General features: G+C 41.1%; 1 protein-coding gene across 3 annotated transcripts in view; it reads right to left on the reverse strand.

Annotated features, from left to right (window-relative positions):
- Window positions 1-24,497, reverse strand: part of KLHL29 (kelch like family member 29) — a 387,532-nt gene that overhangs the window by 240,808 nt on the left and 122,227 nt on the right. The gene's annotated exons all lie outside the window — the stretch shown is intronic.

Here is a 24,497-nt window from a genome sequence, read left to right on the forward strand (position 1 = left end):
GAAACACCATCTTCATCAAAATAACAAGCAAAAGCACACAAATTGTGAAAAGCCAAGTTAGAAGAGAGTCATAACTCAATATTCTGACAACAGGAAAACATTCCCAGCAGCTCTATCTTTCCATTTTCTCAGTAGCCTTCAGACTTTTTCTGTAGCTTCTTTTCTGTACCTCACACAGGACCAAATATAGATGCTAAAGATCAAAGACAAAAAAAATCTACCTGCTAAATCTACCCATTACTTCTCTGTTTTCAAAACCAATACTGCTTCACACAGCCCCTTGTTTGCTAGACTCCTCACTGGAAGCTCTTCCAGGAATATTTCACTCTGTGACACCTCCCCACAGCGAGGATGCCCTACAGGAGGCAGGCCAAGATGTTCTGTCTCCTCCCGTGCTTCTGGCTACACTTTAAACTCTTAATACACATAGGTGATCTATGACCAAGTTGTTCTATGATCACTCTGTCCTTATCACCCCTCAGTCTTTGTTATCTACAGATTGTATCTGCCAGGTGAGGGATGTCTAAACACAATGTAGTGGGTCAAGACTCCCAACATCTAATCTTACTTCTCATAATTATATGTTACATAGCCTAAAGCAGTTACTGAAGTCTTCCTGGCAAGGTCTCCTAATGTGCAGAATGGTGGCAATAATGTTATTTTCCCAGCAGAGCTCTGAGTAAGTGAAAGTTTACAGCATTTGCAATAGAAGAAACAGTATGAATAAATTCTAAATGTATTTATTTCCATAAATAAATAATTAGTATCTAGGTCACTGCAGCACCTGATTTATTTTATTTGCATCACACAATCCACTAAGTTCTTTGTAATAATGATATCAGGTCAGTGGAAGCAATGTTGTTTCACAAATTCTTAGATACAAAAATGGATGGTAAGAATATCTGTTTATAAGGATTGTGGAGGGAGCCAGAACTAAACTCACCCAGAAACTTTAAGGTAAGAAACTTTTTAAGAGAGATAAAAAACTTAGAAGTGTTATAAAACAGTGTGCCTATCGCCAACATTAGCTATTCACCTGGTAGAAATTAAAAAGGCAAAGAAAACCAATCATTATGCCTAAAGGATGAAAGATTCGCCCGGTTCACGAGAGAGCTGAGAGTAGCTGAGAGCTGTTTCATTAGCTGAGACAAAGAATACTCTTCCTCAGTTAAAAATTCAATAATATAAATGTATATTACCAAACAAAATCTCCCAATAAGCTGCATATCTGATGTCCCTCTCCAAGAATGAACACCTCCAGCAAGAACCTACACTGGAGACCACAACATAGGGTAGTTGGTATTGACCAAAAAATTAACATTCCTCTTAACCCAACTATTTTCTTCTCTAATAGAATGTGATGCAATGTTTGCCTTGATGATTTGAGGGCTGATGGTTCTGGTATTTACTTAGATTCCTCTATCTTTCATTTTTTTTTTTTGTAGCCATCTGATACTTTCATTCAGAAAGCTAATTCTGTATTTTCCAGAGGACCATGTGAGCTCAGCTGTACAATGACCACAGGAAAACCCAGAGACAGCAGTGCTGTGAAAGCTGCTGTAACGAAAAAAGAACGTTTTCTTTTAGTAGAGGTGAAGAAAGCAAACTTTTTCTCCAGTGAATACTATCTCAGAATAAATTCAGTACCTAAACACAGTGTCTTTAAAGGTTAGAAATTCCACAGGTATATAACCACTCTTTCATTTGTTTTATAACCATTTTGCTAAGTCAGGCCAAAAAGGAGCCTGCAAACTGCAAGCTGCAATTTCAAAATATCCTTTATTATTCCTTGCCTTCAAAAGAGTTTCTTTTTAATCCCAACAGCCTCCACTGCTGTATGAAGCTATCTTTTGTGACTGTTTGGATGGTGGCTGTCAACTGAATGCCCTTCTCCACTCAAGCCCGAGGATCTCCATTAGCTGTATTAGTGTACTCCTTGACAAGGCAACCAGGGAGAACCAAATCACATCTCCCCCACCCACCCACCCACACTCCTGAGCACATCTGACATTTCATTCAGCGGAGAGCAGCGGCACACATGCACACAAGTCAATAGCAAGCAGTTTTTGCCACACGATCCCAGGCACCCTGCCCCCAGCAATTCTTCTATCAGATGAGACTGACAGGCAAGCACGTCAATAACAAGCAGGAAAAAAGCCTGTGACTAAGCCACGCATTAAGAAGTTTACTTAAAACCCAACACCCTCTTTATGAGCAATTCACTTCTCAGTCCAGCTACTGTACTTCATATTTCTAATGAAAAAATAAAAGCTGGGGCTAAACATCAGAACATCAGTCTTCTTTTTTATTCTTCTTTTTTTTCTTCTTCTTTTTTTTTCACCCCCAATACATAGCATTAAATATACACCACTTGTTTCAAGATGTCATTTTTGTCTGGGTACAAAGTTACTTGACAGTGACAAGATGTGCAGAAAAACCGGAGGGGATAACTATCTAATAAATGAGTATTCAACTGCTAGTGCTTGCTATTTAAAATCAGAAAGAATAGAAAACATTTTCATAAATAGCTGCTGGGTGAGGTAAGAAATGGGTTGTGAACAGACTAGCTAATTTTTAAGTGTATTTTTAGATCCAGAGTTTATGCTTTGTCTAGACTATTGATGTTGAGGATCGCAATCATAATAATAATGCTTTAAACACATTCTGTACTCATAAGAAAAACTTCTCCAGCAGTGTGTCCCAAGTCAAGTGTAATCATCACATTCCTCTGCACAGAACTTGACACAGGGCAACATAAACCATCTTGAGAAAGAGCAGAGACAGAGGCCAGTGGAAACCTCACTCAAACAGCGGGAAGGGCAGCAGCCGCTGCAGTCAGAGATCACAGAATCCTTAAGGTTGAGAAACATCTCTAAGATCATCAAGTCCAGCCACAACCCTAACCCTGTCACTACCATTTCCACAATATCTGATTTTAGGCTACAATTTTCCAGACATGTTCTTTGACAATTTTTTCACTAAAAATAAACTAAACAAAACAAATAAAAAAACTCCTTTCTGTTGCAGAGACAGAGAGAAGGAGAAATATCAATGCCTAACACTTATGAACATCAACATTAGTAGCTACAATTAATTCATGTGTTTTTACCTTTTTAAGGGAAGTTTTCCTCAACATTCATGCGTAGACATTTTCTATTACCTAGTTTTAGACCCCTCTAAACAGCACAGAGGAAGAAAAAGAAGATTTTTACCTTGTTTTTGAGACACTGCACCAGCTAAGCCCTGGCTAATTACAGATCTATCAACCTCAGTTGTGCGGTTGATTTTTCAGCTAGAATGATGCTCCACACTGTCACATGCAGGAGCCAGTACTAGAGCAGATAAGCTTTGAGCTATCTCAGATGTGTCTACCCTACATCAGAGCCATAAATGCAGGATGTAGACACAGCCAGCAGGAGGGAGAATGCATGATTTGTGCATCTCAGACTCATAGTCCATGAGGAGGCACACTGCACCCTGTTATTGCTGAAAATCCCTCTGTACACCAATTCAGCTGACACACTGGAGAAGCTGGCGAAGTCAGTGAAACAGGCTTTCCCCACCCTCTACTCAAGATGTAATCACTGGAGTAGCTGAGTGCCTTTAATCTCTACTGGAAAGGAAACGCGTTCCCGTTTGTCACATAGAATCAAAGGATTTTACTGTGCAGCCAAAAGGAACAAAAACTCTCTTAGAGGGGAAAAAAATCTCCCACCCTACTAAAGAGAGAGGAAAAAAGAGAAAGAAACCCATAGCAGTTACTGGATAAACTGATAAATTCAAAGCAAAAAAAGGTAATCAAATTGGTATGAAGGGAGGGCTGTGGAAAGGGCTGTAAGCTAAAGAAGAGAGATCGGGCAACCAGAGGTAAATACAAATCCCATGACAAATGTAAAATGAGATTTAGTGATATGGCAAGGCAAGAAGTCCCCAGACTGCATCACTGTGCATGTGCTGCAAAAAGATTGCCAGACCAGCCCACTTTGTTTCAGACAGGGGCTATGCAGGAACCAGGCATAAGAATTATAGATGCATCTGAGCCCTTCCTCCACCATTTACTTTCAAAGAAAGATGGCTTTGGGAGGGTAGACCAGGAGAGGGTAACAGACTGATGAAACAATACCAAACACCTTCTGAGTGATGGACAAGGCCAAAACATGCAATGCACAGGTGAGAGAGACCATAAAAAGAAGTTACTTTAAACCTATCCCTCTCAAGGCAAAGTAGAATGTGAGTGTACCCCTGCTAGAGAACATAACTTTTTCTACAACTAGGAAATTTGGACATATCTCATACTAACAGCTTTCTCAAAAACAATATTTAAGAAAGTTTTTTGGCAAAATGAGAGTGTCTTCGGGACTCAAATGTAGGGCACTTACACAGATGACAACATCTTGCCTCCAAATTTACCCTGAACACTTTGGCCATTTGGAAATCCTCCAACCTTCTTAGCACAAAACCACCCTCCTCCTGGTACTCATTTTTCACCACATCTCTTATGCAAGCTCGTTTGTTCCTCGTTTCCACAGCTTACACACACACACACACACACACACACACACACACACACACAGAGGAAAGGAAAAGGCCAGCGGCGTGTGAGATAGCAGCGTGCTGTCCTCAGGGCTCTTACCAGGTTCAAACAGATCATTGCTGCAGATTTATTAAACTCAAGTGCTTAACATTTCATTTTATGCTCGATACATTTAAACACAGCCCTTCTTCCCCCAAGCCCAGAACACTCACTGTTCTGCAGAAAAAATGCTTCCTATTCATGTTCCTCTAAATGACAGTCCGGGCTCGAGCCTTGGAGCAGCTCTTTCCCTGCTTTCCACGCTTATCTAGTCAAGGTCTCCTTAAAGTGTCTGTCCCCACAGATATAAATATAAGGAAAAACAGGCTTTCAGCCAGTCTGAAGCTAGAGAATCAGATTTCTTAGACTATTAGTCAACTTCATTAAGTGACTTCAAAAATAAAGGTCAAGCTTTTAATTTAAATTTTTCCTGGGTAAGCATTTGTTTCTAAATTTACCTTTTAAATAATAACATTACAGAAACATGATAGGCGAGAGATGTTGGGAGACAGTGACGGAAGTGGAGACATGGTCATTAGGGAAATGGCAGAAAAGGAGAAAGAAAGAACCTGAAGCTTTAAAATACGCAGCTAAATAATCTTACGTGTTTTCAGACAGGATAAATGGAAGTACAGGTAAAATAGCCCATCAGAGAGCTTTAAAAGCAGTTAAGTGCACGTAATGCCTTTTTTTTTTAATGCCACACATTAAAAAAAAAAAAAAAAAAGAGGAAGAGAGATTTGCTGGAATCAGATCCAGCATGGAGCACTGTAACTGATAAAGAGGAAAATGTCTGAGTACCTAAGCATGAATGATTTCACATATATGCTGCAGGGGAAATGTTACGACATGCAGTTTTATCAGAGCCTACCGACACAACAACCTCTCCCCAGGCACAGGTCTGCAGATGTAATTTATGCACATGGCACCAAAATCACATTGAAATATATCAGCTTTTCCATAAATTCTGGATATAACTCAATCGTCAGGTCATATATGTACACATCTTCAAGAAAATCAAAATAAAACAAAGTACTAGCAGTCCTGGCAGCTTCAGGAGCAACTCTTCAGCAATGTGCCAAGCAAAAGGTTTTATTCGAGCTCAACATTTTTATAACCTACAAAGATTTTCTTAGGCACATATAGAATCATTGTTAAAAGCCTACATGGATCTGACTAATCGATTTTCACAATTTTTACTGAACTACTTTTTTTTCTGTTTGGGTGACTTCAATGAAAGAACTCTCTGTTAGACAAGTGCAGAAAGAATGCAATCAAGAGATTCTGTAAAGCTGAACTACAAGCAGCTGTATAGAAAGATAAGATCCAGAAATATTTGAGAGGCAAGGAAACAACTTCATTATCTAGCAAGGTCTACTTTTGTAAACCCCTGATTTAGTCTTGTAAACAGTTGTAAAGCTCTTGTAAAATCCAAGACAAGGCAGAGAGACTTGAGCTGCTTTGCTACAATCAGATCTTAAAGAAAAAAAAAAAGAAGAAAAAAAAAGCCCAAATCCTAACCCTGTAAGTGATAAAGGAGCAGTAGATTAAAGAGATTATATAGGATTTAATTTTCCAAATATATGCTGGAGGTGGTGATGCTTTGGGACATATTACAAAAAAAATCTGAGCATGAACACAACGGTGTCTTCTCAGCAGAAAGCTCACTATGAAAGAAACAAAAATGAGATTTTTGCTTTGCTATCTCAAAATATTGTAAGTAAAAATATAAACTAGACTATCCAAGTAAAAAAGAAAAACCCAATCATGATGCAAGTGAAAACATACCTTGGAGTTTCTTTCCTTCACAGGTGACAGAATATAACCTTCCTAAATCAGGGGTTACTAAAAAACCTCTAAGTGTATGGTTTATTACTAAGCTTCAAGGAAATTTATCTTCACTGTGATCATTTCCTATCTATAGTAATTTGCTTTTCAGATACTAATATTTTTACAGTCTGAGCAGATTGTGTAACACATCCTTCAATTCATGGATCATGAGCACTGGCAGGGTGAGAAAAGCTCCCAAAGGTTCAGGGTGGTCCTGATGCTCACACTGCTGGAACAGAAGATGAAGACGAGTCCTGTGTTGAATCCTGTTGCTTGCCAAACCTGGACACACACAAAATCATGAAGTTTACACCACATGCAAGGGTCTCCTTCTGCAGATGCTCCTGACCAAACAAGTTTCTTGGACTATTCTAGAAGGCCTCCATCCTCAGATGTACTTATTATCAATTATAAATTGATAGAAAATATGTCAAAATATACTGGTTTGGGATATGTATCTGGGTAAAATTCCTAACTCTAGGAGAAAAAAACTAAATCTATTTCTCTCTCTTCAAGCCTCTGTTGGAAAGATCTCATAGTTGATATGGTTCTCCTCCATGGCTTTGCTGCAAACCATCCCCACAACCTTACAAAAAAACTCAGCACAAAATTCAACCCTCACCACTCTCCAGCCCTCAAAATAAATTCTAGATGCCACTTGCTGCAGATTCTTGGTCATTCCAAGGACCTTCTACAGCAACGAGACTGGAATTTTATGCAGAAGTTTCATAGATTAAAATCCAGCAGAACTTTACACAAAAGCAAAATAACTTCCTCAGAAGTCTCTGCAGGGTCCAGGGTAGCTGGCAGTGTCTGGAACCCAGCCTTGTTAAAAACGGAGAGAGAGAAAAACAATGTCCCTCTGTAACACTCCTGCTTGCAAAACACTGCCCAAAACATTGTCTTTCCTAATTAAATTATCTCATTAGCATGAAAAGCAAACGAAAGGAAACCAAATGCCAAGAGCTGCCGTGTTAAAGGCCAGTTCGTGCAGGGTTGTGCAGCAAGACTCGCACGGCAGAGCCGGTGGCCAGCACCTTGGCACGGGGGCTGGCAGGATGACAGCTGGTGGCCAGGGTCCAGGGGTGCCTGCTGGGGACAGGTGGGGAGGGGAGACAGGGACACGACTGCATTTCTTCTGGGGAAATGGGCCATCTTCTCAAAATGTGTGAAGTGGCTGCCAGGACCTGACATACCTAATCTTGCCTAAGACTTCGTGGTTAATAAAGCAGAAATGTAGAATAAGCTACGGTCAGTGCGGCCAAATGTCACAAAATAAATCTCACAAAATTTAATTAGCAGGATTTTGCCTCTTTTGGGGATGGTTTCCTAGGTGGGTGAGGGGGGCTGGGAGGAGAAGGGGACCAGGTCTTCAAATTACATTTTGTACAAGGCAGAAGAAATTTCCTTTTGTTTACTGCTGTTCTATATTTTCCAGACCCTACAGGAAGACTGATCAATCAGTCAAAACTATTACAGGAGAAAGTTCTCTGCCCAGGTAAGGGTTAAATGCAGTGTATTTTACAGCATAAGATACCTGGATCACTTGCAGTGCTGCAAAATGCTGTAATAAAGAAAACTTACTTCAAATTTCCCTCTTAGAGGATATTTTTGGGTCATCCCACCCCATCACTGTTCACATTTAAAAAGCTTCAGCCAGCACCAGGTGAAGTAATAAATTTTCTCTTTCAGGACTGATGTTCCTCTGACCACACAGAATCTTCTGACACACATTTTGTTAAGAGGAGACACGTATCACTCCCCCAAATCAAGAGCACATGTACACTTACAGCACAAAACAGTCCCTAACCATCTGGTATATAAAAAGAGGTTATTCCATGAAAATTGCCTCAGGAAAAAAAATAAAATAAACATTAAATCATAGAATCAGAGTCATTTAGGATGCAAAAGACCTTTACGATCACCAAGTCCAACCATTAAACAGTGCCAAGTCCACCACTAAGCCCCAAGTGCCACATCTACATGTTGTAAATGTAAAATGTTTTTTACATTTACTGAACATTAGACTAGCACAGTCCATAGTGACAGGCATCCAAAGACCTTCAAGGCTTTAACATGATTTGTGGCATCTGAGGTATGAAGGTGCCGTTATCTCAATCCTCCAGTAAATAAGTGAATTCCCAGAGAAAACACAGCATCTCTGACCCACAGAGAATAACTAATTTTTCCAATTTCTGGTGCCCTAAATGTGTGACTGACACTAGCCTCCATTCAGAAAGCTTGCTCTTCACTTCAGGAGACACCTGTATTCTTGCTCTTCTTTCAGAGATAATGGAGAGTCTGGAGAGGAGTTTCTCTGCATATTTCTGTACTTCCATCTTTTTGCTTAATGGCACTGGTACCAGTAGTACCAGTCCATCGGCACCCAGCACCCTTTCATCTGGCTGGAAATACTGGGCAGACACCTGGGGCTTTTGGATCAAAACATTCCCATCACAGTGCATGGCACTGGAGTTGGCCAGAGCCCACGTTATCTGTCCATCTGCAGTCACAGCTCATCACCTCTCGTGGCCTAACTATGTTTCATGAAATGGACTGACTTTATTTTCAGCTGGTTCAATAGAGTATCACTTACATCCACTTGCTATTTATGTTTTGTTTTGAAAGGTGATGCGTCAAGAGCCAGAGGGACAGTGCCACCATGCTAATGAATTAATATCACAGCAGTATCAAAGTTAACCACCTCTCTGCTTGCTCCTCTGCCTCTTATAAGCTGTTCCTGTTACCATTTCTTCCACCACCCTTTCTTGCATCTCATTAAAATTTGGCCCAAGTGACTCATGTTTTATCTTTTCAGCTGCTGGATGAAGGCTGTTTGCTGAATGCAGGAAATCAGCAGCCCACCTTTTCTAGGCCAGAGGTCTGCAGCTTTTAATTAGCTGCTTCAGAAGTAACAGGATCAAATAATAAACAGATCATGAACCACTCACCATATCCCTCTCAAGATATGTTAGGTGATGTAGAACCTTTCAATACTACAGAGAAATCAAATCATGTTTGCCAAGCACCTACTTAAATAAGCATTTAAGAATACCAAGAATCTAGTTAAAAATATAAGTTAAAAACTGCTAGATTTGCAAGCACTGGCCAAAATGTTTTGCATTTTATTCTGAATAGCAATAATTCATTTTCATTCCACCAAAGCTGTCAAAAACTCTATATGCAGTCTTGTACCGAGGCTGTTATATACATGCCAAATGCCTGTATAGCAAACATCTGGACTTGCTTCTGTTCCAGGATTTGCCAAACATAAGTCTATCTATTGTTTTTTCTTGAGACTTTTGGTTTTTTTCTCTCACTGCTGTGCCTCAGGTCGTTTTTCTTAAAATGAAATCATTAAAACAGGCAGAAAGAGCGGAGGAAGGAGGAGTAAGAAGAGCTCTAGCATTTGAGTAAACTTCCAGTGGGACTAATTTTACTAAGTATTTGTGCTACTGCTACCAGTCAATCACTACAAGTATTATTGAGAAGCTAACAAAAATAAAAATTAAACCACATTTAGGAAAGTATATTGGCAGAGAGAAAAGGAAAAACACATATGCTGTTCTATAAACTAGAAGCTCCGTTTACTGAAACGTCCTCAATATCAATATAAAATGTATTAACATAAAAACCCAACTTGCTCTTCCCTGATTTTGCATTCATTTTACATCCATACTTCTCCGAGGCAACAGATCAGAATGGTGCATTGCCTTCCCCTCAGGCCAAGTGTAATAAACAGGCAGGTGTAATATAAGGCTGCAGTGTCTCAGCTCTCCTCCCCAACAATTGATCTTCCAGCCCAACGGTGTAATTCCGTCTTGGTAGCTCCCTTCACATGCCTCACTCCTGATCGGTCAATTATTTCAAATCGAGCAGAATTAAAGTGTTATTTTTGTGAGGGAGGATGATATTCACCAGTGACCAACGTGAAACTAATAAACTAATTTCCCTTTACTGCCTCGGGCAAAACAGAAAAATCCAGGTCTATGGGAGAAAGACAGCAGCTGTTTCATCAGTCTGTTGCCCAAATGTGTTTGCCATTTACTATCTTTAAATTGAATTTTTGCTCACAGGACAATTTTGGGAACAGAAGACAACAAAAAGAAAACAACAAAAAAGGCAGTGGTGAGGATGTATGACTGTTCAAGACAGAGCTGAGAGGAGGGGACAGCACTCTCCTGTTGTCTGAAACAGAGCATATTCCTCCTGTCAGTAGCAAATTTATCCAGTAGATGTCAACACCAGCAAAAAATACGTGTAAAGCCAACCTTAACAGCAACAGTACTCACTTCAATTTACAGTAGCGCATCGAGGGACAGTTTAATATTTGGAAGCACTGCATATTTATATGCTACCATCCTATCCCTGCACCTTCTTGAACGGATCTGGCCTGGCTCATCTGTCCATAAACATGCGTAGAGCAAAATAATTTGTTTTTTGCTTTTAGAAAAATTTTGTCTGGTCTGCTGAAAAATTGCTGATGAGTATGTGATTACTTTCGGATTGGATCGGATGAAATTTTTCTGAGGAGTCGCAGGGAGTCGGGGGGAAAATACAGGGCAGTGCAAAGCACCTACTAGGAACAAAATCTTCATAGTTACTAAATATAATCTGAAGAGGTCTGTTCCCTTCTGACCTTCCACTTGCGTGGTTAAGCAATGCAATGATTTCATGGATTTTGCTCTTTCCTCAAGAAGCTTCTCAGCCTACAAGAGTGACCTGCGATTCCCAGGCTGACCCCAGGTCAACAGATACTTGTTGTTCCTGTGAGGTTTTTTTGTTTTGAAGTACACCAAGGACAGTCTGTTGTAAGCCTTTTAGTGCTATTATCACTCAAAAGACTGCATTTGCTGACAAGTTTTAACCATGCAAAAACACAAGGCCATTGCTGTTGACACTTTTAAATCTACTATTAAGATCTTACTGTTTGAACAGCTTGTGTGTAGAATCTGAAGTACAGACTTCTGTTTCCTTTTTGTTTATTTTTAGATAAACCTTGTGTTTCTACTCTGCAATGTTTGCATTTGGCTGCTGAGCATGCAGTAACAGCATACATTATATGCATTGCGTAGAGACACTGCCTCACAGCCCATCAGGTTTTTGGAATAGATGAAAAGAGAAGGGAAATAACAGATCATTTTCCTGATTGATTAATCTTTCTTCACGTTGCCATTTCCCCATACACATAAGAAGGATAACCAAAAGTATGTTGTGACATCTAATAGTGAGCTGCTAAAACAAATTATTTTACTACTGCTACAAAAACTTACTATGGAGTTTGTTTTCAGAGATCCAAAACATAACAAGGAGATGTAAATGAAAATATTACAGAGACATCACTATGAGCATTTATTCCTCACATGCAAAACCCTACAGCTTTTACGAGAAGCATCCATCCAATGATGCTGTTGCAGTTTAACTAATCAGTCTAGCTTAAAATTCAGGCTCTCTGTGAAGGCACAAACAGTGGTCAAAGGCTGACACTAAGAATTACCATCATCTAAACAATTCTTAGGCATCAACAGAAGCAGGCAAGGGAAGATCAGGCACAGGTACTGCACTCCCAGTAAATAACCCCAATAGATGATGGCACTTGAGAGAACAAAGTCAGAGCTCTGGACACCAGGGGAAAACATCAAATGCCAAATCCAGCCCCATGAGGCACGAGGTGCCAGCAGCACACCCCGCTTTGGGAAGCCACGTCCTGCTCCACAGCTCTGGGTGCCAGCATGCACTACCCAAGACAGAGCCATAAACAGTTTGGAGATAAGATGCATATCTTATGAGGCACACTGCAGCTTCACAGCCAGGGATGAGCAATTCTTTTAATTATCGTCAGCATTTTCTCCAAATCCCCATCTCAAAGAAGAGATGGAAACTTTTGATTTGCTGTGACACCTTGATTGCTGCATGGATGAGTCACCACACCACTCCTGCAAGTCTTATAAATTTATAGATTTTTAGGCCAAAAAGCGCAGGAGGCTGTTACAATTGCTCTGCTCTCCTGGCTCCTCCAGCAGCCTGCCTGCCGGGCACAAACAGGGACCAGCAATGTCGTACATAAAATTATAACACATGCCTAAGCTTGCCTGCAAGCACCACAACAGTTCCCTCTCAAAAAAAAGGGAAAAAATGTAAAATTATTGATCACTGAATGTACACTCATGTATCCCTTAACACCTTTCTTCCCTGCAGTTTCTCTGACCGGGAGAAGCTGCAGGGATTCTATAAGGGGGAGGCAGGGGTGGCCCTGTGCTGCCCACAGCCAGCTCCCTGTCCCCACTGCAGGGAACCACAGAGCCCTGCAGCCAAACTGGTGGGGCCTCTGTGAAACATTCCTAAGAAAAGGGCAAGACCACTGCACAGGCAGTGAGGATTAAGGAAAAAAAGTATAAGAAATAGTCCTGCTGATATCAAGATCAAAGAGGGAGGAGGAGGAGAAGGTGCTCTCAGTACTGGAGCAGGGGTGACCCTGCTGCCGATGGAGATGACCATAATGGAAGCTGACCATAGGGTCACCATAGAATGGTTTAGGTTGGAATTGACCTCAAAGATCCTCTATTTCCAACACCTCTTGCCACGGACAGGGACACCTTCCACTAGACCAGGTTGCTCCAATCCCCATCCAACCTTGAACCCTTGTAGGATGGAGCATCCACAGCTTCTCTGGGCAAGCTGTGCCAGTGTCTCTCCATCTTCACAATAAAGAATCTCTTCCGAATATCCAATCTAAACCTCTTTTATTTTCAAGTCATTACTCCCTGTCCTATTACTATGCCCCTGAAAGAAGTCCATCTCCAGCATTGGTTTTTTCCCCCCATGTACCCACACTACAGCCCATGGCAGACCTCTCCTTATGGAGAGGTATCCACTCTGAAGCAGGATTCAGGCAGGAGCTGCAGCCTGTGGAGGAGGATCCATCCTGGAAGAGGTTTATCTGGAGGAACTGCAGCCCTGCCAATATTTAAGTTTTTCCCAGAATCTCCCAGGGAAGTTCACGCATTCATCCTCTGTAGAGGCAGAGAGGAGGGACAGAAAGGACTGAGTATTTCTGTATCTGCAATATATTGGTGTATTTATGAAAGAAACCACGGGGGAGACCTTCTAAATAATTTCAAATGCTGAGGTTTGCTTAATTTCATGCTTTGACGACATGTGCATTCCCAGTTTCTTTCATTTTTTTCCCCATGCATTCTATTATTATCTTTTTGCCTATCCACTTGCAAACAATTTCTAAGATGATGAAAGTGAACAAGCTGCTTGGAATGATCTTCACAGATGGAGGGCTCTTCCAGTTGCTTTCCTGAAAAAAGTACATATCCATACCATTTCCTTGATCTTTTAGGTAAGTAATCACATCCACTGAGGATGGATTAGACATACACTTCGAAATAATGCCTGTCTATAACTAGATGTCTTATTTCCCAGCATTCCCATAATGGCCCCATTGCATGCTTGATTACTGTGGCCAGGCTAAACAGACACATTTGTTGAGAACTTCCCCTTCTTTTCTTCTTTATTAGCAGGAAAGTCCAACTTGCTGAATCCTATGATGTTCTGAAAGTATTTTCAATGTTCTTGAAGACTGCCTCTGCTAATTCTTTAGAGACAGACTCTCCAGTGCATTTTGTAAAAAATTCTTAATACTCAATTTTGCAAGATGTCCTTTCTTCTCCTGCTTTGGTCTTCATTTGTAAAGTTACAGTATCTAGCAAATTTTTCCCACACAAGGTTACCCAGTTCATTGTATTTTAAGACAATGATAAGCATTTTTGTGGCACTCTTTGTCTTCAAAGCACTTTACAAACATTAAATATTTAATGCTTATGGTATCCCTCTTACTCTCAACCCCATTTTACAGGTAGGGAAAGAGACTCACAGGTTAAGTGATTTTGTTTCAAGTCACATCACAAGTTACTGACAGATGTGAGACCAGAATATATGAGCTCAGATTTCCAGTTCCGTACTCAATACTAGACCAGCCTAGTTCTTTCACTTAAAATAGTATAAATAATAATGAGAATCCTTGCTCTTGTTCAGAGAGAACTTAGCTCTTTGGAGGTTCTAAATAGAACAACAACAACAACAACACAGGAAAAGCACCCCAAAATTACCCAGGAGGGCAGCTACCAGCTTCATAACCCTACCCAGAAGCTTTGTCTTTCTTTTCCAGTGTTTTAGAGGGAAACCCACAATTGAACATTATCAGGAAAGGGGTCAGCCATGTTTCAGGCATTTATATATAGCCAAATGCACACACACACACTCTCAAACCACTGCCTAAACCAAGAACAGAGACCTTCCAGCCAGAGAAGAATTTGCAATTTAAAAACTGAAATACATTTCAAAATGGCATCACTAAAGAGCTTCGGTATTTGATAAGAAGATTACAGTACATTCAATTGCATACAGCAAAAGCCTTTTAAAATAAAGTACAGGAATAGTGAAGCCAGGCATTTGCAACCAGATAACACGGAGCTAATCGGGCAGTGCGAAAGGTGTGCCCTGCTGCAGGGAGCATGCAGGAGCCAGGCAGCTTTTGGAACTCAAATAATGAGGGGTTTTTTTTTAGCTTTAACATTTTTCATAATCTAAGCAGGAGGTCTAAACACAGGCTGTATGCAACACTAACTGTATTTCCCTTTAACAGGCTCCTATGGGAACAAATGTTCAGTGTCAGGCTGGTACTATACGTCCATTTAATTGAGCTGAGAGAACTCTACTGCCCTCGAAGAAAGCTCATCTCTTCTCTCCGTGGATGTGACTATAGAGCTAGCAGATAATATCTCACTCATTATTTATACAACCACGTAATTATCTCCCAGAGACTCCCCATTTTGTAGAAGTTTCTTTTTTGGAAACATCATCTGTTGGCTGAATGGAAAGCCAAATCCAGCCTCAGATACTGACATTGAGTGCCAGAGCATCCTCTGCTAACACACGTGGGAAACAGCACAGGGAGTCTGCAGTACCACTCACATGGGGGATGTGCTCCTGGCATTACACTGGATCTCTTTAATTCCTCTGCAAAATGCAGGCACATGTGCAAGATCAACAGTATACAAAGCACACTCAGAATTTTAGAGAAACATGGTAATGGTAGGAGCCAAACATAAACAAAAAAATATATCTGCATATTGCACAATTGCCTCCACTGTGTCCTTGGATTCTGTCTCACTGTTTACACTGCTCTGGTGCCACCATAACCAAACACCCTTGATACTTGTTTAAAACTGACAAAATCTTCTGAGGTCAAGAAAGTTATTATCCCTCCTGTTCAGCTGGTGAGATAAGGATGGAAAAAATATGGACCAAAACTAGAAGATGCCCTCAGGTAGAGAGAGCAGAGGTCAGACATTATATCCAATTAAAACATGTGCAAAACCCCTCTAGGCTCATGTACCTGAGAATCTGCAGGATGCCACATTATTGCTAACAAAGCTATTTAGGTGCCCAATGTCCTGCTGTTGCATAAACCAAAAGGAACATCATTTGCCCATTTATCACTGCAGGATTGCTGGAAATTCCCAAATGAGGTACCACTACCCAAATCCTCTGGTGTCATGTCACTCCAAAACACAGGGATGCTGTGAATTGAGCACCAAGGGGAGGTAATGCATTGTGACTCATCCTGCTGAGGGGTCTGGCTTCCAGCTTTGGCTCCCTATATAACTGAAGCACAAGGCATTACAGAAATCTGCTGGGCTCAGAGTTTCCATGCCAGAAATCAGATGCTGATGCCCACCATGCTCAGCACTGGGGCTGAGCAGCCTTTAAGGTGATGCTGCTGGCTTTTAACTCCAGCTTTAGACCCAAGACAAGGAGTGGGTACAATCCTCTGCTCTTTCAGATGTGCAATGTCACTCCAGGTTCAGCTCAACAGAGCACTGGAGTTCGCTGGAGAGACATGAGAAAAACAACCAAGGACATGGAAAATGAACACCACGTCCCCATCATGTTCTAACAGAGCTTTTGGGCAGGCTTAGCCAACACCCACATCTCAGCCAAAGCTCGTGAGAGAGGGCACTGGTGTTTTTGCAGTTCAACAAGCCTGCCACTACCTTCCTCAGGCAACCCCATGCTCAGCTACTACATAAGGTACAGGTTTCTGCCTTCCTGCTTCGATGGAGGCTGGTTTGTTTTTTTTCTTTTTTCCCCATTTAATTTTGAAGATTATAGGATTCACACTTATTCTAGTAAAATACTTTGTAGCACTGCCATGAAAGAGCAGAGTGGAGGCAACACACACATATTATGAAAGCTCTGGCATTATAAATGTAGCTTTTCTCTTATAAATTACATTGACCAGCTAAAGTACAGGTTACAGTAAAGTCTGCACAAAGTCATATTGTGGCAGTAATGCACATATGGAAGAAAAAAGAATCAACAATTTTCTTGTGCATTTTAAAACACCTAGAAAAATGGCCAAGATTGAATTCCTCATGGAGGGAAAGCCAAACCTTGCTCATGAAGTCACTGTGGTTTTGGTTTTTTCTAATGAGAAAAACAACCACGCAGTTGTCACAACTAGGGAAATACCACACACCACTGGATTAAAGTCCTTTTCAGGAATGTACAAAACACAGTTTGCTGTTACTGCCTTTTTTTAATCTTGAACCACTTGTCTTTCTGAAGCAGCCAAGGAAACATCAATCATACTCGCTGGCCCTACAAGCCCTCTAAAAGGTACTGTGCCCATCCTTTCACCTCTCCAATGCCATGACTTGGGGGTAGCTCAGGGCTCTCTATCCTGGCAGCACTGGCTCCCCAGAGTGAAAGCAAAGGCTTGAGGAAAGCTCAGAAAAGGACACCCCAAGTTAGATTGGAGGAAGGCTGGGAGGGTGAAGGAGCAACAACAACCCACCTTCAGACGCAGCTTAAACGCAGGACTCTGCAGCCCCCGATGCCTTTCCCACTTTTGTCCCCCAGTGTTAATTAATCTTTCAATCAAATTTTCCCCTTTATTCTCACCACATCTCCTATTTCTACTCACCACCTTCTACCACATCCAGGTTCCCTTTCTCTCTTTGCTTCATGTCCAAGGAAGAGTTCCTCCAAGACCTTTCCTAGTCCTCAAACAAGACTGACTCAAATAGGTTTGAGATTTGCAAAACTTTCTTTACTTATGTATTTAGACCTTTTTCACCTTGTTTTATCCAACTTAAAATCCCTAAGCGAAATCATTAGGTAAGCAAGAGTGACCTGATGTACCAAGAATTTGGCAAGCTCACAACATTAAAAAGAAACAAAGGACTTGTATCCTATTCTCAGATGTAGAGAGGAGGAAACTAAGGTGAAGAAGCAGGTGTGAATGTAGCAATGATGAAATGGAAGTGACAAGCTTATAATTTATTAAGTTTTTAAGCATAGTTTCATCCAAAAACCAGGGGCAAAAGAAGTTCCTTCCTAAATTTGGTATTGAGCAGAAACCTTTAAGAGAACCAGCAACCCCATTCTGTTCCAATTCAGCTGTCTACAGCTAACCCCTCATAGGGGACTTTAGTTTTGGACAATTAATTTTATTAGCTTAGAAGGGAAAATGTAAGCAACCAGCAGGAAAACCTGCCAATCGACCAACCATTTCTATTTGTGATGGAATTCATGGAGTTAATCCCACAGTGCAGTTTGTTCCAGGAGCATCCCTGCCACATCTCAGTGCTTGGGTGCAAAAGAAGGGCCAAAACAGGGGATTATGAATTTGTAAGTAAAAACAAAGCACTGGCTCTCAATAGAATAGTTTTAGGAAGGCATACATTAATTTATTCTCTTCTGCACTGCCTCTGCATACCCGCTGCTGGCAATGTGACAACATATAAGCACTGAATGTTGTGCTTAGTAGCTTAAGAGCTCCAAGACAGATTGTCATTTTGCTCATTCTTCCTGGGCCAAAATGTGTTTTCCCAGAAAAAAAATAAATAAATCCCCTCTTCCCAAAACAAATACACCCCCCCTTCCTCCCCCGCAGTCATCTTCAAATTTCGAGAAGAATTGGAGTGGCACCACCCTTGGAGGAGGCAAAGTAGGGAACGCATCCTCAGGAGGTTTTTATTCTAGACAGAGAGCCTCTCCCCAAGACAGCGTTTTGCCAACACATGGAGAGTTTTGAAAATGAAGGCAAAAGCCTTCCATTTGAGTGAATTCAATGGGAAGGCAGCACGGCGCACAGAGCACCGGGGCAATTTGCTCTTGGCAGCCTCTCTCGCTAAGTAGGTGGGCTGCGCTCAGCGCCAATTAGGGCTGACGCTTTTCCTCAGGTACAATGCGCTGCCACACGGCTCGGACTGTTCCTCCCTCCCTGCATCTGTGTTTACTGTGGCTGCTCATTTTCCCCCTTGGCAAGGGGGACGTTTAATAAAGCAGGCCATTCCCCAGCTACAAAGGCGCTATATCATCCTTGGGTGTATGTACACATATGGTATGAAACTGAATGCAGCTAAAAGTCAAAGCAACTCCTGCCAGAAATTTCTGATGGCAGCGCTGTAAAAGTGGCGTTGGGCAACGAAGCAGTTCTCTGTTTTCTGATACTGGGTGAAAAGAGGAGAGACAGCACAGTGGGTTTAGCTCCAAAGTTAAAAGGGAATCATATGAGTGAAGTAAAAGAAGCAATATTCAGATTTCTAAATCCCCTGTTCCCAGTTCAAGGTCTAAGTTTTCTTTTGGCTTGTGCTGCTCTGCAAATGGAGCCAAAGAGGTTCTCGATCCAGCTTTTGATTTCCTGCTGTGCTAAGCTACAGGAATGTTCACATCTAGGCTCTGCTTTGGTCCTGTCTCTAATTAAGGCAGCTTATTTTTTCAAACATGCTACCTGAGACCTCCTGATGTTGCTCCAGGTCATGCAGCCATGCTTCAAACTGCTTTCTAATATACCTAATAGTGCCACAGTGATATGTTCAGCTTATTACTGTTACAGAAGCAGTTGGGTCATGGTATTCTCTGCAAAATACTTCTGTAATGGAGTGGATTAATTTAATGAATGCCATTTACTGCAGCAGAAGAGACAATGATTTGATGTTTTGTTACAATTAAGACTCATTAGCCAGTGACTTTTTTCTTAGTTGTCTGACAACCATGTTAGATGTAGCACATCTCGGATACAAAAGTTCTGAACTTCCTTCTAGTCATTTTTAATAAATATGAAGGAAGTGAGAATGAAAGGCTTGGCACTGGGCAGACTGAAGTGACCTGTTTGAGCAATGCCACGTACACCTCCCTGCCCAAACTACCGAGAGGAAACTGCACCAGCTTCCAAGAAATCACTGGATCATACCTGGCACTGAAACTTTCAACCAAACAGCTCCAAAACATCTCACCACCTGGCTAAGACACAAAAAGGCTTTTGAGAAAGCAGACAGAGCCAGGTCCTGATGCTTTTAACAAGATCCCAGAGCTCTGCCAATACAGGAATCCCTGCACTGGAGAACCTGCTTGTGGAGGGCCCAGTGTGCTCTGCCACGGGACTGATGGTAAACTCAAAATCAATTTTAGTAACAATCTCTCCTTTCTCAGTCAGCATCTGAATGCTGAGGAATGATCCCCATGCTCTTCCACCAATGCAAAATCTTTTGTTCCTTGGGAGCACAACTCCTTTGCTTTTGCAAATCCTAAGCAGCAGTATGCAGAACATGAAGAAACAGAAACAAAATCCCCTGAAAAAGAAAAAAAATGCATTGCCAAGCAAAACCAATATTGGTCAAACCAATGTCACTAGACTCCAGGTTAAGTTTTCAGGCTACAAGAAGCCAAAAGCCAAAATAATGTTTTTTGCAGATGCAGCATTCCCTAGCATTGTTGGGGACAGAAGATCATGCTCAGCTGTACAACCTGCAAATATATCTTACTCAGCACAGAAGGGAAGGAAACTACAAAACTAATTTAATTAGTTGTCTAAGTCAACAGCATTTCAAATCTGGATAGCACAAATAGTAAACATATTATTTTTAAACCCTCAGCACTTTATAAATATCCCCCAAATCCTTAGAAAGGCCCATAAATGCAAAAGGTTTAATTAAAAAAATAAATTAGGTAATATTTGAAGAAAAAAAAATCCTAAAATGACAAATTATATATTATTCCTTTAATATTCAGCAACAATATTTTCTGAATGTTTTCTGAGTCACTCAAACTGATACTTTTACTTTAATAAAAAAAGGAAACCTAAAAATTTTAACTTTTAGTTAAATCAAAGTAATAATTTGGTTTCCCTAGATGCTGTACAGGAGATCACTTCAGAATACAAGGCTGTGAGTGGGTAACCAGCAACAGCAAAATGCACACAACCCAAAAACCAGTGCAAAAATGAGAAGTGGCTTATTTGCTTTTGAAACCTAGAATAAGAAGCATGAAAAAAATCAATAGCATGTCTTATTGTTCTTGTGCAAATTCAGTATCATTCCCTCCCATTCTACCTGGGATGGACACTACAGAGACATAAAAACACACGGTGTGGCCAAAATCCCCAGCCGATGCTGCTGACGACTCCTCAGGAGTGACAGGTCAAGCCCTGGCAGTGTTTAGATGTAAGAGGATAGCAACAGGTAGGAGAAAGGGATGAGGTGACTCAGCAGGCAGGACTGGAAGCCTGAAACCCAGATGTTTGACAGCAAAAAGCATCATGTGGGGTGTGTTTTAAAGCTTCTCCCACCCATGGCTTCTCCAGCTTTTCTGAGCACGGCTTTGGCTGGAAAGATTCTCCCTAAAACTACTCGCAGAACCTGACATTTAGACACTGCTGACTGCAGCCTGAAAACGAGCCATTCATGCAAATTCCCAACTCGTTCCCACCTACCTGCAATCTCTGTTAACTCTCCCTTGCAGAAGTAAACCTGAGCAGTAATGAGCAGTAATGTGCTAATGAAAGCAATACAAAATCTGGTTTTCCCTTCTATTGTAGAGTGAGGATAAAAATCACACTCCTGCTCCTTCATCCCATGCCAGAAGAGTTATAACCCCATGAAAATCACTTGAGTTAAAGATAAGCTGGGAGCTTCAACTTTATATTCATTTTTATCAAATCCTTGAAACTGCTTCATGGGGTTTATTTTAATAGGTATTTCTACTAACAATAATAACCCCCCTTATCTGTACTAAGGAAGAGAAAAAAGCAGATTGCATCATAAATCTTAGTCATGCCAGCTAATAATCTTCAAAATCATCCTTTTAACACGGATGGCACCTATTAAGTCAAACTACTTTTATCCTGCCGATTTAGGAATAGAGTCTCATCCCAGCTCCCATTATGAAAATGAAAGATTTTCAACAAACTGCACTGGCAGCTGCAGAATCATAAAATCCTTCAAGGGCCTGTGAAGCTGAGCTGTAAGCATGGCACCCCTTATCTGTAATTAGGGAAAGGAGAATAAAATCTCTAGAATGCTCTGTATAACCCCCCAGCCCCTCACTGCAGGGCTTTGTACCTGGGTTTTTCTAATAAAAGACTTTTAAGTATCAGCTGCAATGTAATCTTGTTTATTAAAAGCAAAAGACTTATGGCAATGACTGTGTCAAACCTGAACTACAAAAAGAACATGTATTTGCAGTCTTTTTACATAAGGCACACTGATAAACATAATTTACTTCACAACTGCCTATGATATGCCATTCAATGTACATTTGTATATGTTTAAAACAATTTTATTCCAAGAGATGTATATCTGATTTCAGTGGAGGGTATGTTTTCCAAGATGCATTAAGGTCTAACTAAATTTATTTTTTAAAAGAAGAAGTGGAACTTATTACAACAGTGCAAACTATTATTGTCATAACAATGTAAAGTACCCATAGATTTAATACTACAAGGCTCTATTCATCACAATCTCATTTGGCAATAGTGTCATTTCACAGTATTTTATTATCCACACATTTCTCCAAGAGTGATGCCATCTCATAGCAGAGGTGCAAAAACCAGGGCACGTTCACTCCAAAGTATCTGAATTGTAGTTCTTTATCAAATTCTTTGAAAATAAATGCAATCACTACTCTAGCATTTTCATTCTTCTTCCAAATATAGCAAGGATGCAAAGTTTTCAGCTCTAGAGCACAGAATATTTCATAAAAGCGAGGTAGATTATGATGTTGGCAAGATAGAGAAATTGAGGCAGGGAATGAGTGACCTACTCAAGTCCCAAACTATGTCATGAACGGATTGCCATAAGAGGTTTGGCCCACCTGCTGGGCCATGCTGCTTCTTCAGCTCTCAGATGCTATCAGCTGTATTTCCATTAACTATTTCTAATTAATGCATTGGCACAATGGACTAACATCAAAATCTTTGCTGTAACAGGATGATTTGTTAGGCCATAATACCGTGTAATAGGGTGATTTATGAAGGTTAACAGGTGGTATGTGACACTACTATCAAAACTTTCATTGTTTCCCAGGCTCTCTGTGAGCTGACTTTCTCCCACGCCACAGCATGAGATACTCAGTATCCCTATGAGGAGCACAGGGTAGGGACTGCATTCACAGCCAGGCATAACCTTGGGAATTACCACTAATGCTCAATGCCTGCTACACCCCAAACTACAAGTCCCCCTAGCCAATAAAGGAACCTAAAAACAAGGGAGCAGTCTGGGAGCCACTCTCCAGAGTAATCAGGTGAGCAGTATCTTTCAATCACTTATGTAACTGCCCAAGGCAACCCAGATAGCCAGGTCCAAACAGGACCTTATGTCACAAGACTTGGATAATTCAAAAAAAATTTCCACCATGAGAGAGAAAAATTGCATCAACACATACTAATAGAAATGTGAATGCCAATATCTGAGTGTGAAAGGATAAACTCCGAGATATCCTTTAAATGTTCCTTTTCAAAATCCTGGGGGTGTTAATAGTTCAGGCACTAAAATAGTTAATTTATAGCGCTTAAATTATTAAACTGGATGTTCTCACCACCTTTCTTTCTTTCTTCCACCCTTAAGCCCCCCTGACATATATGCCAGGCATCTCAGAGCTCAGACCATGCCACCCTCTCCTGCAAAACCCTCCACGAGGGTGCAGCTCCCCAGCCTCATCTTTGGGGACCAGCACTCTTCACCCCCACCCAAGTCTCCCCCTCTTTCCCTGCTCCCTGGCTGCTGCCAGATTTGCAGCTCTCCTGCAGCGCCCTTCCCACGTCTCCCTCTCTCAGATCTCGCTGCGATCATGGAGCCTAGCAACGTTAATCTGCCACTCATTTATCATATTTCAAGCTCAGATATACAAATCCGCTTTCCTTTGTCCGTTCGGATCATTGTGATTCCGCTTTATGGTCTCGATTCCTCTTTTCTAGTCCTTTGCTTATGGGCTGTTGTTTATTATTATTTTCCTATCTGGAAGTTAATCTCTCTGAAGCCAGAGTCCTTGCCGCTGCCTTGCTCCGTTCAGCATGAAGCGGGTGCTCTGTCAGGGCTTGATAAACCATTTGTCATTCAGGCGGCGGATAATGCGGCTGCACACATGCCCATTTTAAGCAGCATATACTAAAAGCACTGAGAATAAAAGTGTTAAAATACCACTGAAAGATTTATAAATATATGTGGAATTTTTTTTCTCCAAGAGCAAGACTGAAGGCAGGAGATGCTTTGCTGGGCCAGGCTTGAAGAGGTATTTAAAACTTACAGTTGCTTGTTCCAACAAGGGCTTCAGTGACCCTGGACTTCTTTAGAAATCTCCCTTTTGACTCCTTCAGCCAGACAACAACAATTAGAAAGACAAAATGAAAGCCAGGAACTTCAATTCTTTCTCAGCTTCCTTCCCCATACTGTAGAGTTAATACTTCTCTTTGTTGTCCACCCATGACTGGAGGTCGAGTTAGTGAATGGTTGGGAGGAGACAAGCATTAAGGACCAACCTTAACTACAACCATTTCTCCCTCTATGTCCTGGCAGCAGCAAGGGTGGCACTGGCAGCTCCCCGCAGTTTAAACAGAAACCTCCCTTTTACACAAATAATTTGGTGTTCTCTGTATTTTTTGGACATCACACTGTGTGTCATGTCACTGTCTGAGAAATTATTTTTACTTAGACACCATCATATCTGCCATCTGATGTGGTCAGTGCTTACATGTTAAATATCTCACAACCCAAGGGATATTTAAGAGACAGGAAGAGCTAAT

This window comes from Melozone crissalis, unplaced genomic scaffold (genome assembly GCF_028551555.1).
Source record: "Melozone crissalis strain CALT ecotype California unplaced genomic scaffold, PUWL_Pcris_2 ptg000027l_1, whole genome shotgun sequence".
In the NCBI taxonomy this organism is placed as follows: Eukaryota; Metazoa; Chordata; class Aves; order Passeriformes; family Passerellidae; genus Melozone; species Melozone crissalis.